General features: G+C 39.2%; 1 pseudogene across 1 annotated transcript; it reads right to left on the reverse strand.

Annotated features, from left to right (window-relative positions):
* Nucleotides 1-3,819: 3,819 nt before the first annotated feature.
* On the reverse strand, nt 3,820-9,242 carry LOC146685130 (uncharacterized; annotated as a pseudogene). The gene is made up of 3 exons (XR_014917211.1): nt 8,688-9,242; nt 6,309-6,568; nt 3,820-5,263 (listed from the first exon to the last, which is right to left on the reverse strand). The product of XR_014917211.1 is annotated as an uncharacterized LOC146685130 (transcript).
* Between the last annotated feature and the right edge of the window lie 4,859 nt (nt 9,243-14,101).

The raw sequence follows: 14,101 nt of genomic DNA on the forward strand, positions 1-14,101 counted from the left end.
CCTCCACAGGACAAGACTCAGCAGTCCATCTGCATCTTAAGGATAAAGGTCACTCTTTCGAGGATGCCAATGTTCACAGTTTGGACAGAGAGGACAGATGGTTTGAAAGAGGAGTGAAAGAAGCCATCTATGTCCACTGTGAGCGACCATCTTTGAACAGAGGCGGGGGTTTACGACACCAACTCTCTGCCATCTATAATCCAGTTTTGAGATCCCTTCCCAGACGCCTTAACGCCCACTCACATCCTTTTTTATTTATTTATTTATTTATTTTTTGTCCCGTTTGGATCTATAGCCATCAGAATTGTTGTCTTAATTGGCCTTAAGAAAGATGCCAAGCAGATTTATTTTACCAAGTGGATCATCATGGCCTTGCCATATTGGTCCATTTGATTGACCTTTATTATAATTATGAATTTATTTTATTTTCAGTTGCTACAAAAGGGACAGACATGACTGGGGGATAGGACAGGGAGAAAGAATGAAAGAAAGAGAGGGAGAGAAAGAAAACCAAAGGGGAGAAGAGACGGGGGGAAGAAAGAAAAAAAAAACCAAACAAACAAAAAAAAAAACACCTGGGTCACCTGTATGGAGAAAAAAAACAGAAGAGAAAGCAAACAACAAAGAGCAACATAATAAAAAAAAAAAGCACCATCACAATAAACTAGCTAGCAGTAGATATCAGTACTTACTAAATAATAAACGATAATGTGCAGCACGCAAGATAGAAAGCGCACAATGTGCTTTGAGGCAGCAGCCAAGAAAGCTGTAGTCCACGTCTGTGAATATCCAACACCCACTCACATCCTGGGCCATCTGATCTCAGGAATTCGCATGATAAGGTGGGGCCAGGTTTCACAATGAACTCACCCGAAACTCTGGCTGATTGGGACCCACACCCAGTTTCACACCTTGGCTCAGGCATTTAGAGGATCATCAGGGGGTCCTTTTGTCCCTCTGTGGGGGGTTAGTCCCACTAGGTTTATATCTGGGACTCTCCACCATTTGACCTTAGAACTGAAGAAGCTTCTCGGATGAGAGGTGAAACGTCTTCAAGCAACTTAAAGAAGTCCAGACGCTTTTCTTTGCAAGCTCCTTTGACTAAATACAGGTATGTTACTTTTCCTGGAGGGCAGCCATTTTTAAAAACAAGATGGCAGCTGAAGTGTAAGTCAGACTGTGTCAGACCTTCGTCCCGTAATGATTCTCTCCTTCCTGAAACAGTTCCAGGAACTTCCTGTAAAGCTTCAGGGCCGTGCATGAGTCCTCCGTGCTGTCATGGGTTTCTCCCTGGATGTTGAGGCCTGTGGACATGAAAAAGAATGATCAGAAATTATTCTCCTTTCTTTCTCTCTCAGTCTATCTTCCACAAGCTCTTCTGGAAGCTTTGCTGATTTCAAATAACCCTTATCTTCACCTTACACTCTCTTGTTCGTGAGCATGGAAGAGCCTTTGCCTGCCCTGGATCAATTGTTTGGTCTTTTTCACTTATTTTCCTAACTTAGTAGAGTTGAAATGCCTGCTCAACGAGAGAAAGGTAAGATGACATTTTTCTTGCAGACATGCTTGTGGCTCAAGAAAAAATGAGTATCTGTGTTGCATCATTTAGACATATAATGCTTATGAAACTACACATAGTGAATTCAAGAGGGAAATTTGTGTCACACGCTGAAGAGTATTTCATGGTTCTCATGGAGTGGTCACTTTTATCATGAAAGGCAAATGAAACTATGCGGAGAGCAGCATCTGATGAAGGCAGTAGATTCCATGTTGGTTGGTGGAGAAAGATCCTGAAAGACGTCCACTGTTAAAAATAAGCATAAGTGGAGAGACCTGAGTATGGTTTTCATCTAAAGCTAGTCCACCTTCCAGAGGTCGTCTAACTTCCAGGATTATTAATGGTAAACCAAATCAACAGTCAAGTATCTTTTGTCATTAAGTGTATTTTAAATGAAATTCAGCTTTCTGTTGGCTAAACAGCATATAGTACAATTCAGCACCTGGAAACACAACACTTACCAAAGAATCAGTACAGTGGTAGCTTAAGTCAAAGTGAGCCTGCTCAGCACATCTGTGAAACATCCAGCAAAAATCAGCAGCACAATCACATTCAGCCAAAGAAATATGTCTAGTATCTCGTGAACATGGTGGTTACCCTAACCCTAACCCCTAACCCCTAACCCCTAGGCAGAAGGGAGAGGAACCTGGCCCAGGGGTCTTGCCCTAAACATAACCACTCCCCTCTTCTCGCCTAACCCTAACCCTACTTAACCCCCTAAATTCATTGGCACCCAGAAAGAATTAAAAATCCACAAAGGATATGAATAAATAAATAAATGTCACTTAAAAAGCCTGCCTGCAAGGGAATAAAAGACCACACGGGACACAGAGAAAAGGGATAAAAACTTTATTAAGAACAGAGAGATAAAACCCAGAGAGGGACACTTAAAGATTAAAATTCATTGAGCTCCAGCCTGAGGAAGGCGTTACAGACGCCGAAACGTCGCGAAGAAGAGCTCAACAAAAAGATTGATGGCCTACTAAACCCCCGTGATGGGCAATTTTTTGAACAATTATGTTGGTGGGGGTACCATCCCCCGTTCCACGAAGGACCGTGCACTTGTGGGTCTCCAGCATTGTCCCCAGTCCTTTCTCAAATCCTAACCCTAACCCTAACCCCTAACCCTAACCCTTTTTGGTCTTTTTGGTGGCTGCCACTAATCTTTAGGATAACCTCCCCGATTAACATAACAGGTGTCTGATCATTTTAAGACTCTGTTAGAAATCAGTTTACTCTGACTGGCTTTCAGCTTTAGCTGTTTCAGCTGTTTTATTGAGTGTTATGTTTTTATTGTGTATTTCTGTGCATGTTTGTTGATATAGTGATCATAAATGTACATTTTTTTATAGCCTGTACAGCAGGTATTTTAAATGAGCTTAAAAAATAACCCTAGTCTTGACTTCTCACTGAGTAACAAAGGCTTCCCCTTAGAGTTGTTTTTCCTGAGCAGTAAAACCTGGGCTGTAAAGAAAACATGGCAGGGAAAAAGAAAAGTGTCTGACTGCTGTCAAGTGCTTTGCAAAAAGTTTTATTATGACAAGTTTTATTCAGTTTAATCAGCAGCTGGATTGAAAACGTTATATTTGCTTGTAGGAGCTGCACTGAGATCAGAATAAACGCTGAATTTGTCTGTGTTGATGTGGTTTGGTCTTAGATTTTTCTTTCTAAGTTTTAAGAGGCGCTGATCTTGACTATTAAAATAATGCAAGAAGCTCTTTTTAGATACTGTTTTATTATATAATTTAATTTATGGTTGATTTTCACATTTGCTTCATTTAAAATGTAAGTGATTCTCTTGCTTCAGACGTTATATCGGCAACAATAATAGATTGTATTAAAGATGGATGTGTTTTAGGTTTTTAATAGTGAAGCTGACACAGAAGTGTCTTAAAGCTGCATTCTTTCTTATGCTACCAAGGGGCAATACCTGGCTGAAAGATTTGTTGTCCTGTCTGAAGTTGTTTGAAGTTTCCAGATCCAGATGCTCCTTCAGTCCCCACAGTCAAAGCAACTGAGGCACCTCTGAGAGTTAAAAACGGTCTTTCAATGTGCAGCTGTTCTCAGAGGTGTTACAATAAGGACTTCACCAAGTTCAGTGGAGTTAGAAGTTCACATGAATTTAGCAAGTTAGTTTCAACCTAAATATGATAAACCATGTTCTAACTAAAATGTACAGCTCTACCCTCATCATACGACAGGGAGAAGACACCAAAAACCAATACCACTCACTCATGAAAGGGAACAGCCATGGAATTTATCCATCAGGGTCAACTTTATTTAGCATCAGTAGGAATTTGAATAATGGAGGAACCTTCATTTGATTTTAATGTTATTGAAACACAAAAACTCCCAGGGCTTATGTGGCTGGTAAATTAGCCAACTAAATTAGCTAACTATAAAATTATAGCTTGCAAAAATGATTGCTAGCTAAACCATATCCTTTTATTCTCTTAACTTGTGTTTTATGCAGTCACCAACACATTGAAAAAACACAAAAGTCTCCTTTCTGCAACGTTACAAGCTGTCAGGAGAGATATGTTGAATTTTAACATCCTCCTGGATGTCCAGCAGTTGGTTGTCCTGTCAACCGCAGCATAAACAATGTGGCCGAGAGAGGAAGCAGGAAAGAAAAAAAAAAAAAAAAAAAAAAAAGGAAAGAAAAAACCCCACGTTGCATGTGACAACTTAGTTCAAGCTATGCTGCTTCTTCACAATACGGTTATCTTCAGAGAAGGGGAGATAGGAGAATTCACCTGTGTGAATTCTCATGTGTCTTTTGAATGTTGATGAGGAAGCAAATCTTTTCTCACAGGTGCTACAAGAATATGGCTTCTCACCTGTGTGAATTCTCATGTGTGTTTTGAATGTTGATAAGTCAGCAAAACTTTTCCCACAGGTGCTACAAGAATACGGTTTCTCACCTGTGTGAATTCTCTTGGGTTTTTTGAATGTTGATAAGTCAGCAAATCTTTTCCCACAGGTGCTACAGGAATACGGCTTCTCACCTGTGTGAATTCTCGTGTGTGTTTTGACCTTCGATAAGGTAGCAAATCTTTTCCCACAGGTACTACAAGGGTACGGCTTCTCACCTGTGTGACTTTTCGTGTGTTTTTTGACTTCTAATGAAGTAGCAAATGTTTTCCCACAGGTGCCACAAGAATACGGCTTCTCACCTTTGTGAATTCTCTTGTGTTTTTTGAATGTTGATAAGTCAGCAAATCTTTTCCCACAGGTGCTACAGGAATACGGCTTTTCACCTGTGTGAACTCTTAGATGTGTAATCATATTGTATTCATCCTGTAAAGTTTTTCCACACACTTCACATTGTACAGACTTGTTCTTTGTGTCCGTTCTACTTTTACTCGATGACACAGGAAGGTTGTCTACTCTTTGACTGTGACGTCTCTCATTCAGCTCTGTATTTCTAGTAGTTCCTGAGACCACATGCTGACTTTTTTCATTATCTCGGGTCTCTGCTTCAGCAGGCACTTTCCTCATAAGCGGGTGTCACCATGAAGGTATCAGCCTCCTGCTTCAGCCCAAGCTGCTCTCCCTTCTGACTGCTGCCAAGTTCCTCCTTTTCCTCTTTAATCTGTGGATTCTCTGGTTTCTCCTGGTTCAGACTGGAGTTCCTCTCCTGGTTACAGACCTGCTGGTCTGTAAGAACCTCCTCTTCCTCAAAAGCATGCTGCTGTAGGGCATCTGAATGCACAAAGGGGAAAAGATGATAGTAAAACAAACATTTGAGAAAATATTTACTGGTCTAAACCATTAGCAGGTCTCTACATAGTGAGCCTGTTGCTCACATATACCACTAAAATTAAAGTCTACAAACGTGACAAATTATTTGGGCACTGATGCAAATGTTTAGTTCTGACACTCTTATTAGCAAATTTCAAAGTTCAGCTTCTTATGTCTTTGATATATAAAATAAATAGATGTTGTTTTTTGTTAAATGAATGTGGATGTCTGAATTGGCCGCAGTTACAAGAAGGCATGCTGGGGAAGAGCTCTCTTACACAGTAGTAAACGTTTTGGCTGTGCTTGAAATGCCATGAAAACACTCTTCTTGTCTAACAAATTTAACTTTAGAAACTCTGAATTCCATATTTTCCAAAACAGAATAGAAATATTTATTCATATTACCCAGACCTGTAAACTGTTCAAATTTACCATTTCCATGCTGCAGAGGAAACATAATTCTTTAACTTAAACTGATAACAGAACAAAATGAAACTTGTGTTGTTGACTTTGTGTCTCTGTGTAGATTTTGTCTGACCAGTGAGTGGAAATTTGAAACCCAGATGTTTCACGTCTTTCATTCTGGTGAATTTTTACGTACTAATTTTCACCGTTTTGCACAGGTTAATGGTGGAAATGTGTTTAAATAAAGAACAGAAAATCAGGCTGAAGAGATTCATTCATGTTGCTTATTACTTTTTGACCTTCAATTCTCTGACAGTTCATCAGTCTGTCGGAGGGTCAACACAGAAACACAGACAACTATTCACACTCATATTCACACCTATGAGCAATTTAAAATCACCAACTACCCTAACCCGGCTGTTCGTATGTCTCTGGATAGTGAACAAGGGGAGAACATGCAAACTCCACACAGAAAGGCTTGGCTACTTGGTAGAGTCAAACTCAGGACCTTGTTGCTGTGAGGCAACAGTGCTAACCACTGGTCCACTGAGCTGTCTGTGAGTTATATTCACTTTTATTAAATCAACATAGTTTTACATACCTATTCTGTGTAACTTTATCACAGGTTTCCAGATGGTCTCCAGCAGTCTGAGCTGCTTTTTATCAGTCCAGACAATAATGCCTTCAGCCTCCTGCTTCAGCCCAAGCTGCTCTCCCTTCTGACTGCTGCTTTGTCCTTTTCCTCTTTAATCTGCGGAGTCTCTGGGTCCTCTTGGTCCAGACTGGAGTTCCTCTCCTGGTTACAGACCTGCTGCTCATCCAGATCCTCCTCTTCCTTACAGTCATGTTGTTTTGGGAGGTCTTGAGGAATAAAGAAACACAAGAACAATAATCACTATTGTGTGATACAAAAACTATATATTTTTTATATTTAGTGATTGTTACGGCCCTAGCAGGGCCTCCTCCTGAAGGTGAGCTCTGGGCCAGAGTGCCATGTGAGTGGTTACAGCTAGTGAGCTGAGAGTTTGTGGTGTTTGCCGCTAGTGAGCTGTGTTATTGTGGTTTGCAGCTAGTGAGCTGCTCTTTCTTTTTGGCTTATGTTTTACTTTATTGACCAACGCCTGAGTTTTGTTTGTTTTCTTAAATGGTGATAGCGGCTCTTTTAGTTGAGCTACTTTAATAAAACTGTTTAATTTAACCCGTTTGCCTCCTTAACTCTTTTTCCTCACCCGGACACTTTTTGTTACTTCCCCCTCACCACCTAGACCCCTCAGGGGAACATAACAGTGATATAAAAACTAATATTTTTAAAAGTATGAATCAAAAACCAAGAAATGGTGATCAGCCTATCATATGACCCATTACGAGCCCCACGCACACGCACGCTCAGGGAAATAGTTGTGCACACTCACAGCAAGGATCCTCACTGTGAGCAAAGACACAAAGTTCACCAAACTAAAATGCAATGTGACCACCATGAAAACATCAGTGTGTGTAAGGAAGAGGACTCCCTTACTGTATTTATTTATATTGTATTGTCTGTATAGCACTTTAGAGCACACCTTTCACTTTATTAAAAGCACCTTATCAAGCAATTTATGAGCATTGCACTTTAAGCATGGATTTGCACACAAGAAGTTTAAATATTTGTTGACTATTTATTGGGAATTTTAGGGTCAGTTGGTGGCCTTGTTTCAGATCCTGCACAGCTGTTCCTCGTCAAGGAATGTGGTGGTTGTCTGTCAGGAGAGAAGAATGGTGATTGAGATTGTGATTAAGGTTTACCAATAAGGAAAACTAAGGCAAATGTGTGTGTGAAATCTAGGGATAAAAGTGGTGCAAATAAGTGTTTGTAAGTTAATGATTACTCACCTTTCTTGCCTGTGTCCTCTTCAAGGTGTTTGGGCAAATGTTTCCCCGGGGGTCCAGACACCATTTAAAGGTTCCGGGAGAGACCATTGGTAAAGAGAGTGTGGTGAATCTTTTTGTGCTTGGGTTTCTGGGTTTTTATAATATTGGGTTTGGGGTAACATTAAAGTGTGAAATATTTATTAATATGTAAATGTGAAAATGTATTTATGTATTTATTTATTCTTATTGATATATTGTGTACTGTGGTGGAAGGTTGGGATTTAAGAATTGACCTGAGAGTGGAATAATGGTTAAGTCTGTGACAGCTGAACATATTTAAGGCTGCCAGTTGTCATTAGAGGGTGGATTTTTTTTTGTGCTGTGCAGAAGCTCGACAAGTTAATTGTTGTAAGGAGAGCCATATAGCAAATAAATATTTTGTTCCACTACGCTTGCCTTGGTCTGTCTCACTGTGTTTCCAGCCGCTAAGGGCTGCCCTGTTACAGTGTGTAAAATCCTTTTTTAAATGAAACTTCACTTCAACTTCAGAGAAGGCTGTTAACAACTTGTTAAATGTGTATTCCGCTGACATCTAACTATATTTTACTGCACAATCTCAGTGTTTACAGATGATCTAAAACACTAATGCCTGATGTACTCAACATTGGAATCTGTTAGAGAAAAAATTGAAATAAATAAATGAATTAAAATGTATTAAAACCTAACCTATCAGTGACCATCGACCTGCACCAGTTCAACATAGTCCATCACTGAACATTGAACTACAGCACTGATAAATTCAATTTATTTATTTATATAGCGCCAAATCACAACAACAGTCGCCTCAAGGCACTTTATATTGTACAGTGGATTCTACAATAACAAATACAGAGAAAAACCCAACAATCATATGACCCCCTTTGAGTGAGCACTTTGGCGACAGTAGGAAGGAAAAACTCCCTTTTAACAGGAAGAAACCGCCGGCAGAACCAGGCTCAGGGAGGGGCCGGGCCATCTGCTGCGACCGATTGGGATGAGCAAAGGATACCCAGTTTAACATATTCTAGTAAAGCTAATCATACTGAAGAATCTCAGCTTCAACAGCACATTGTTAAAAACATGTCCATACCTATGATGTGTGAGTTTCTGTCAGGTTTCCGGTTGATATCCTGTCTGCGTAGACGGTTGATCTCCTCCTCATACTGGATGATGGTTTTTTGAACCTCTGAGAAGATTTGTTCATAAACAGCAGTTAGTCTCTCCTTGATGAACTCTCTCAGATACTGTACTGAACTCATTGCTGCTTCAACTGAGACTGGGCGGATCAATACAAGCATCAATAGAAGTGACACAGATGTTAATATTGGTATCAGATCCACACTAACTTGACGGGATCAATACTTTAGCTTCTGTCTCTTCTCTAGGTTCAGTCCGCTTCTTCAGCAGCAGCTATGTCTGCAAACACACTGCTCCACTACCACAGTAGTGCTGTCCTCCTCCCTTCTTCTTTGGGGGTTGATGGCGTTTGACATATCAGCTTACAGATGCATTTATCCCACCTTCTGGACTGGAGTGTGAACAGGAGAATAGCAGGGAAGACAATTATATTCTTTCATCAGTCTTATAATTCAATACTACAATTTTCCATTTACGCCTAGATTTCTGGGTTTAATGTTTTCCATAACACGTTGTATGCCTGTATTAAATTAGGTAACAGTTTGAGTAAAAAAGTAATGAGGACCTCAGGTTATGGCTGAGCAAGTACAGCGTCAGCAGATTAGAAATACGTTTTGATGACGGGGCTACATAGGGCCTTGGAAAATTCACAAAAAAAATCTTCAAGTCAATTCTCAAATTAACAGGTCACCAGTGAAAAGAAGCTAAAACAGGGCTCATGTGTTCTCAATTTTTGGTTTTAAGTAAGAAGTAAATGGTAAATGGCCTGCATTTGTACAGCGCTTTACTTAGTCCCTATGGACCCCTTTGCACTTTACACTACATTCAGTCATTCACCCACACACACACACACACTGGTGATGGCAAGCTACACTGTAGCCACAGCTGCCCCTGGGGCGCACCGACAGAGGCGAGGCTGCCGGACACTGGCGCCACCGGAGAAGTAAGAAGTCTGACTGTTGCATTTAGGATCAGCTGTAGTTTCTGTAAACTTTGTTCACCATTTAATTTCTTTAATTGGGTCATTCGCTGCACTGAGTTTAGGAATGTCAATGGGAAAGAGATGTGCAGCTGATGAAACCTTCACTGATGAAATTATGTTCACTATTTGTTCAAAATGTATTTCGAGAGATGATTAATCAAATTTACGAAGATTTTGGAGGAAGTAGTTAGTGTTGCTGTGGATTTGTTTTGCATCAGTAAAGTAGCTAGCTTGTTTTGTACACTCCATTTTTGTATATGCAACAATGTCGAGAATAACTGAGGATGTTAGAAAGATTTGGGACACAAAATGTGGATTTTTACTGTTTATGCATATATTAAGGGCAGAGCAGGCTGTACCCGCTGTGGAGACTCAGGTCTTTTGGAGTGAAGGGCCCACTCCTGAAGACCTTCTATGACTCTGTGGTGGCCTCAGCCATCTTTTACGGTGTGGTCTGCTGGGGCGACAACATCTCTGTCGGGGACAGGAAGAGACTGAACAGGCTGATCCGGAGGGCCAGCTCTGTTCTAGGATGCCCTCTGGACCCAGAGGCATGAGTGACAGGAGAATGGTGGCTAAGCTGTCATCCCTGCTGGACAGCATCTCCCACCCCATGCAGGAGACTCTGGCAGCACTGAGCAGCTCCTTCAGTGGCAGGCTGCAGCACCCATGATGTGGGATGGAGAGATTTTGCAGGTCTTTCGTCCACTCTGCTGTCAGACTCCACAACAAAGACTTCCACTGATCAAACACACACAAACCCACACATGTGCAATAGCAATAACACTAAGTGCATTACTCTTTTTCTGGCATCGCTGTATTATACTGAATTGTATATAGCATTTGGATTCTATTTTATTCGATTGTATGTAGTATTTTATTTTATTTTATTTTATTCTATTCTATTGTGTACAGTATCTTATTGATATCTTATTCCAGTGTTGTTCTCTAATTTTTCTATGCAACTTTGCACTGTCCACTGCTGTAACAAAGAAAATTTCCCACGTGTGGGACTAATAAAGGTTATCTTATCTTATCTTATCTTATCTTATCTTATCTTATCTTAAATAAATCTATAAAAAATAATTTGTTTCAAATTGCTTTTAAGAAACTAAAGTTTGTTCTCACTTTTCTTTCAGGCTGAAGACAACTCAAGTACTCTTCATTACTCTGAAGTTGATTTTTCCCACATTCCTGCCACCAACAGCGCTCCATCTCGTAATGCAACTGATGCTATTTACTCCACACCTGTGGTATATACCAGCCCTTCCAGCCACACCAAAGATTCTTCATCTCCTCTGTACTCAGCAGTTTAAAAACGGTATTAATGCTGCCGATGGCACCTTCCCTCTCACAAAGATCAACAGGTGTTCGTAATTCATAGAAAATGAGGTTCTTTTCTGCTTATTTAAGTGAACTGAATGTTCAAACTATTAGCCTCGGATTAATTTATTTAATTACTTAGTAATATCTACTTTAACTTAACAGATAATTGCATGCATACTTCTTGGAAACTGGAGTATTTTCCATTAACAAATACAGGAAAACCCAACTGACATGGAACATCCATTGCTGTGTGAGAGCATGCAGTGGTCTCAGCTCAGTCAGCAGGTTGTTCTTGGAGAAACATCCATAAATGGAGTTAGCAAAACAGCTTCTTTCACATATAGAAATTTACCTCAAGTGATGTCTTTCTTGCCCAAACCCAACAAAACTGAGACTGAAAAGTGAATAATGGCATGAAAAGCTGCAGAAAACTCAAAAACATTGTGTCAGAAAACCCTAAAGACAAGTTCACTAGAGACAGTTTCTGTATACTTTCTGTTGGCAATGTAAACAAGCAAAAAAAACCCAAAAAAAAAAAATGGGTGAATTGATTTAAAATATTCTTTTAATAAAGCTTTTGGGACTGCGCTCTTCTTGCCTCATTATCCAGTGTTTTCGATCATACTTGGCTCCCATAATCTCTATAATACATGGCGCAGTCTTATTGTTCAGGCCTGAAAGTGAAGCTGATTTGGAAGGTTCAACAAATCCAGCAAATCCAACCACATGTTAGACTTTAATGTGAAGATGCCTAAATCCACAGATGAAACAAAATGCAACCCACCATAAAAAAACAAATAAATGAGCAAAACACCAAATTGAATTATAGGCCCCCAGCTTTGCTCACAAACCTGCTTGTTTGTGTAATTTTGTACTGACACAGACACTGAAAGTACTGTGTTAATTGTTTTTATAATCTTAACAATATCACAGTTCTGTGGGTTATTGGATTTGCACAAGGATCTTTGTGTTCTTATTTTAGTTTGCTTCACTGTGCTCAACCTGATTTTTAAATCTTAATTAAAATAAACATGAACATCAACAGTTTTAACTGTATGGTCTTGATTGCAGAATATTTTTATATATAAAGGTACATGGACTGGTTCTTATATAGCAATTTTTACTCTATTTGAACACTCAAAGTGCTTTATACAACACGCCTCGTTCACCCATTCACAGACATTCATTCTTTTTTCTACATCTAAATTGTTTCCATCCAACATTTACACACATTTATACTTATGCATGTTTCTGCTATTAATTCATAAATACAAACTGTCCTCTCGTGCAAATGTAGTAGTACAGGTCCTGTTGTGCCTGGTTATTTTCCCCTCTGCAGCTGTATTGTAACACATGGTGAAGTTTTTATTGCTATTGTAAACGTATTTATGGTATAGCGTCTGGTTCTGTGTGAAGTCAGATGGAAGAGGACTGTGCAGTGTTGTACTGCAAGACCTCCCTCTTCTATGTGGTGATAACCCAGCTATAAACCTTACCAGCATCTACAACGCTGGTATTTTTTCCCAGTGAGGAAGCACTACATCATAGTCGATGGATCAAAAAGGCACCACCTAGTGGCGATGTATGAGAACTCAGAAACGGTGGTGTCGTAAAACAAATTTTCACTTCCATCTTTATTCATGAATGGATGCAAACACACCTTTTCTGCATTCATAATTTTAACAAAAATGAATTGTCTGCACCACAAGTTTGACTGAATGAGACCAGCAAAGTTGGAAAATAGAATACGTGTTTGGTGCAGGTAATCTAATTTTTAAAATCAAAAAGAGGAGGGGGAAAAATCAAGCTTTCAAATTTGCGTAGAAAGAACAAGAGAAAAAAAAGGTTTGCCTTCAAATGTCAAACTACAAACTGCATCACAAAGCCACAGCACTGTCTAATAATAGTGCAGACAACAAGACAGCAAAATTTATTATAAACTGTGTTGTTTGCAATGACTTTTATACTGACTTTTTATATTGTTCACATAAGTTTGTGACTTTAATATCAGAGAATTTCATATATTTTTCCTTTTTCTTTGGAGTAATATTTTCACTTCATGCAAATTTTTAGATGACTGCTTATTCAAACTTCCTATTGGGAATTGTTTTAATGCAACGTTCCTTGTGAAATCCAATGAAAATATAGTTACATCAACATAAGAAGAATGTGACAACTCGAAGGCAAAAAAGCTGTTTTGATAAAAAGGCTACATTTAGTTTTGACTTTTATGAGATTGCATCATGATGTTTTCTATTTTGTTGTTATTTTAAGTAACGCTTCATCTGGTGAACAGAACAAAAGCTCACTGGCACTAAAATAAGTTTCTCTGAAACCCAACGATTAATTTGTGAAGCAGGATTTCATCTCATCCAGGTTAGCCCTGGGTTCACTTTTCAGAAAAGCAAATTATTAATGAGAGCTAAGGACTAATCAAAACTCACTATTGCATTGCTACTTTTTTGTACTACAGCGTAATCAGCTGATTCTGTGCTATTTCCACCTAATCACGTTTATCTTCACAACCACATCACGCCTTCCTTTGTTAACTTATTTTTCTTTAGAATTTCTTCTTAATAGTTTAATAATTATTCACCATTTACTTTACTACTTTTGTTTTTGTCATTGCACTATTTTTATCTACATTTGACACACAAACTACCCTGTGTAGTGTCTTTAAATGTCCATCATATTTCCATGAGATGACACATAAGCCAAGGGACGTAACATTGTGCATTGGCCTCAATATACAGAAACAGAGATATTTTTGAATAGTACAAAATGCACACAAATGAAGGGTTTGTATTTTTCTGAAATATCACTGATGACATTTGTTTCCTATGGATATAATTATCATTATAGTTAAAACAGTAATAATAATAATAATAATGGATTGGATTTATATAGCGCTTTTCAAGGCAACCAAAGCGCTTTACAATTCCACTATTCATTCACTCTCACATTCTCTCACATTATCACAAGCTACGGTTGTAGCCACAGCTGTCCTGGGGCAGACTGACAGAAGCGAGGCTGCCATATCGCGCCATCGGCCCCTCTGG

The sequence above is a fragment of the Copadichromis virginalis genome, linkage group LG20 (assembly GCF_057382275.1).
Source record: "Copadichromis virginalis isolate Kocher_CV1m ecotype Utaka linkage group LG20, C_Virginalis_male_GT1.1, whole genome shotgun sequence".
Classification (NCBI taxonomy): domain Eukaryota; kingdom Metazoa; phylum Chordata; class Actinopteri; order Cichliformes; family Cichlidae; genus Copadichromis; species Copadichromis virginalis.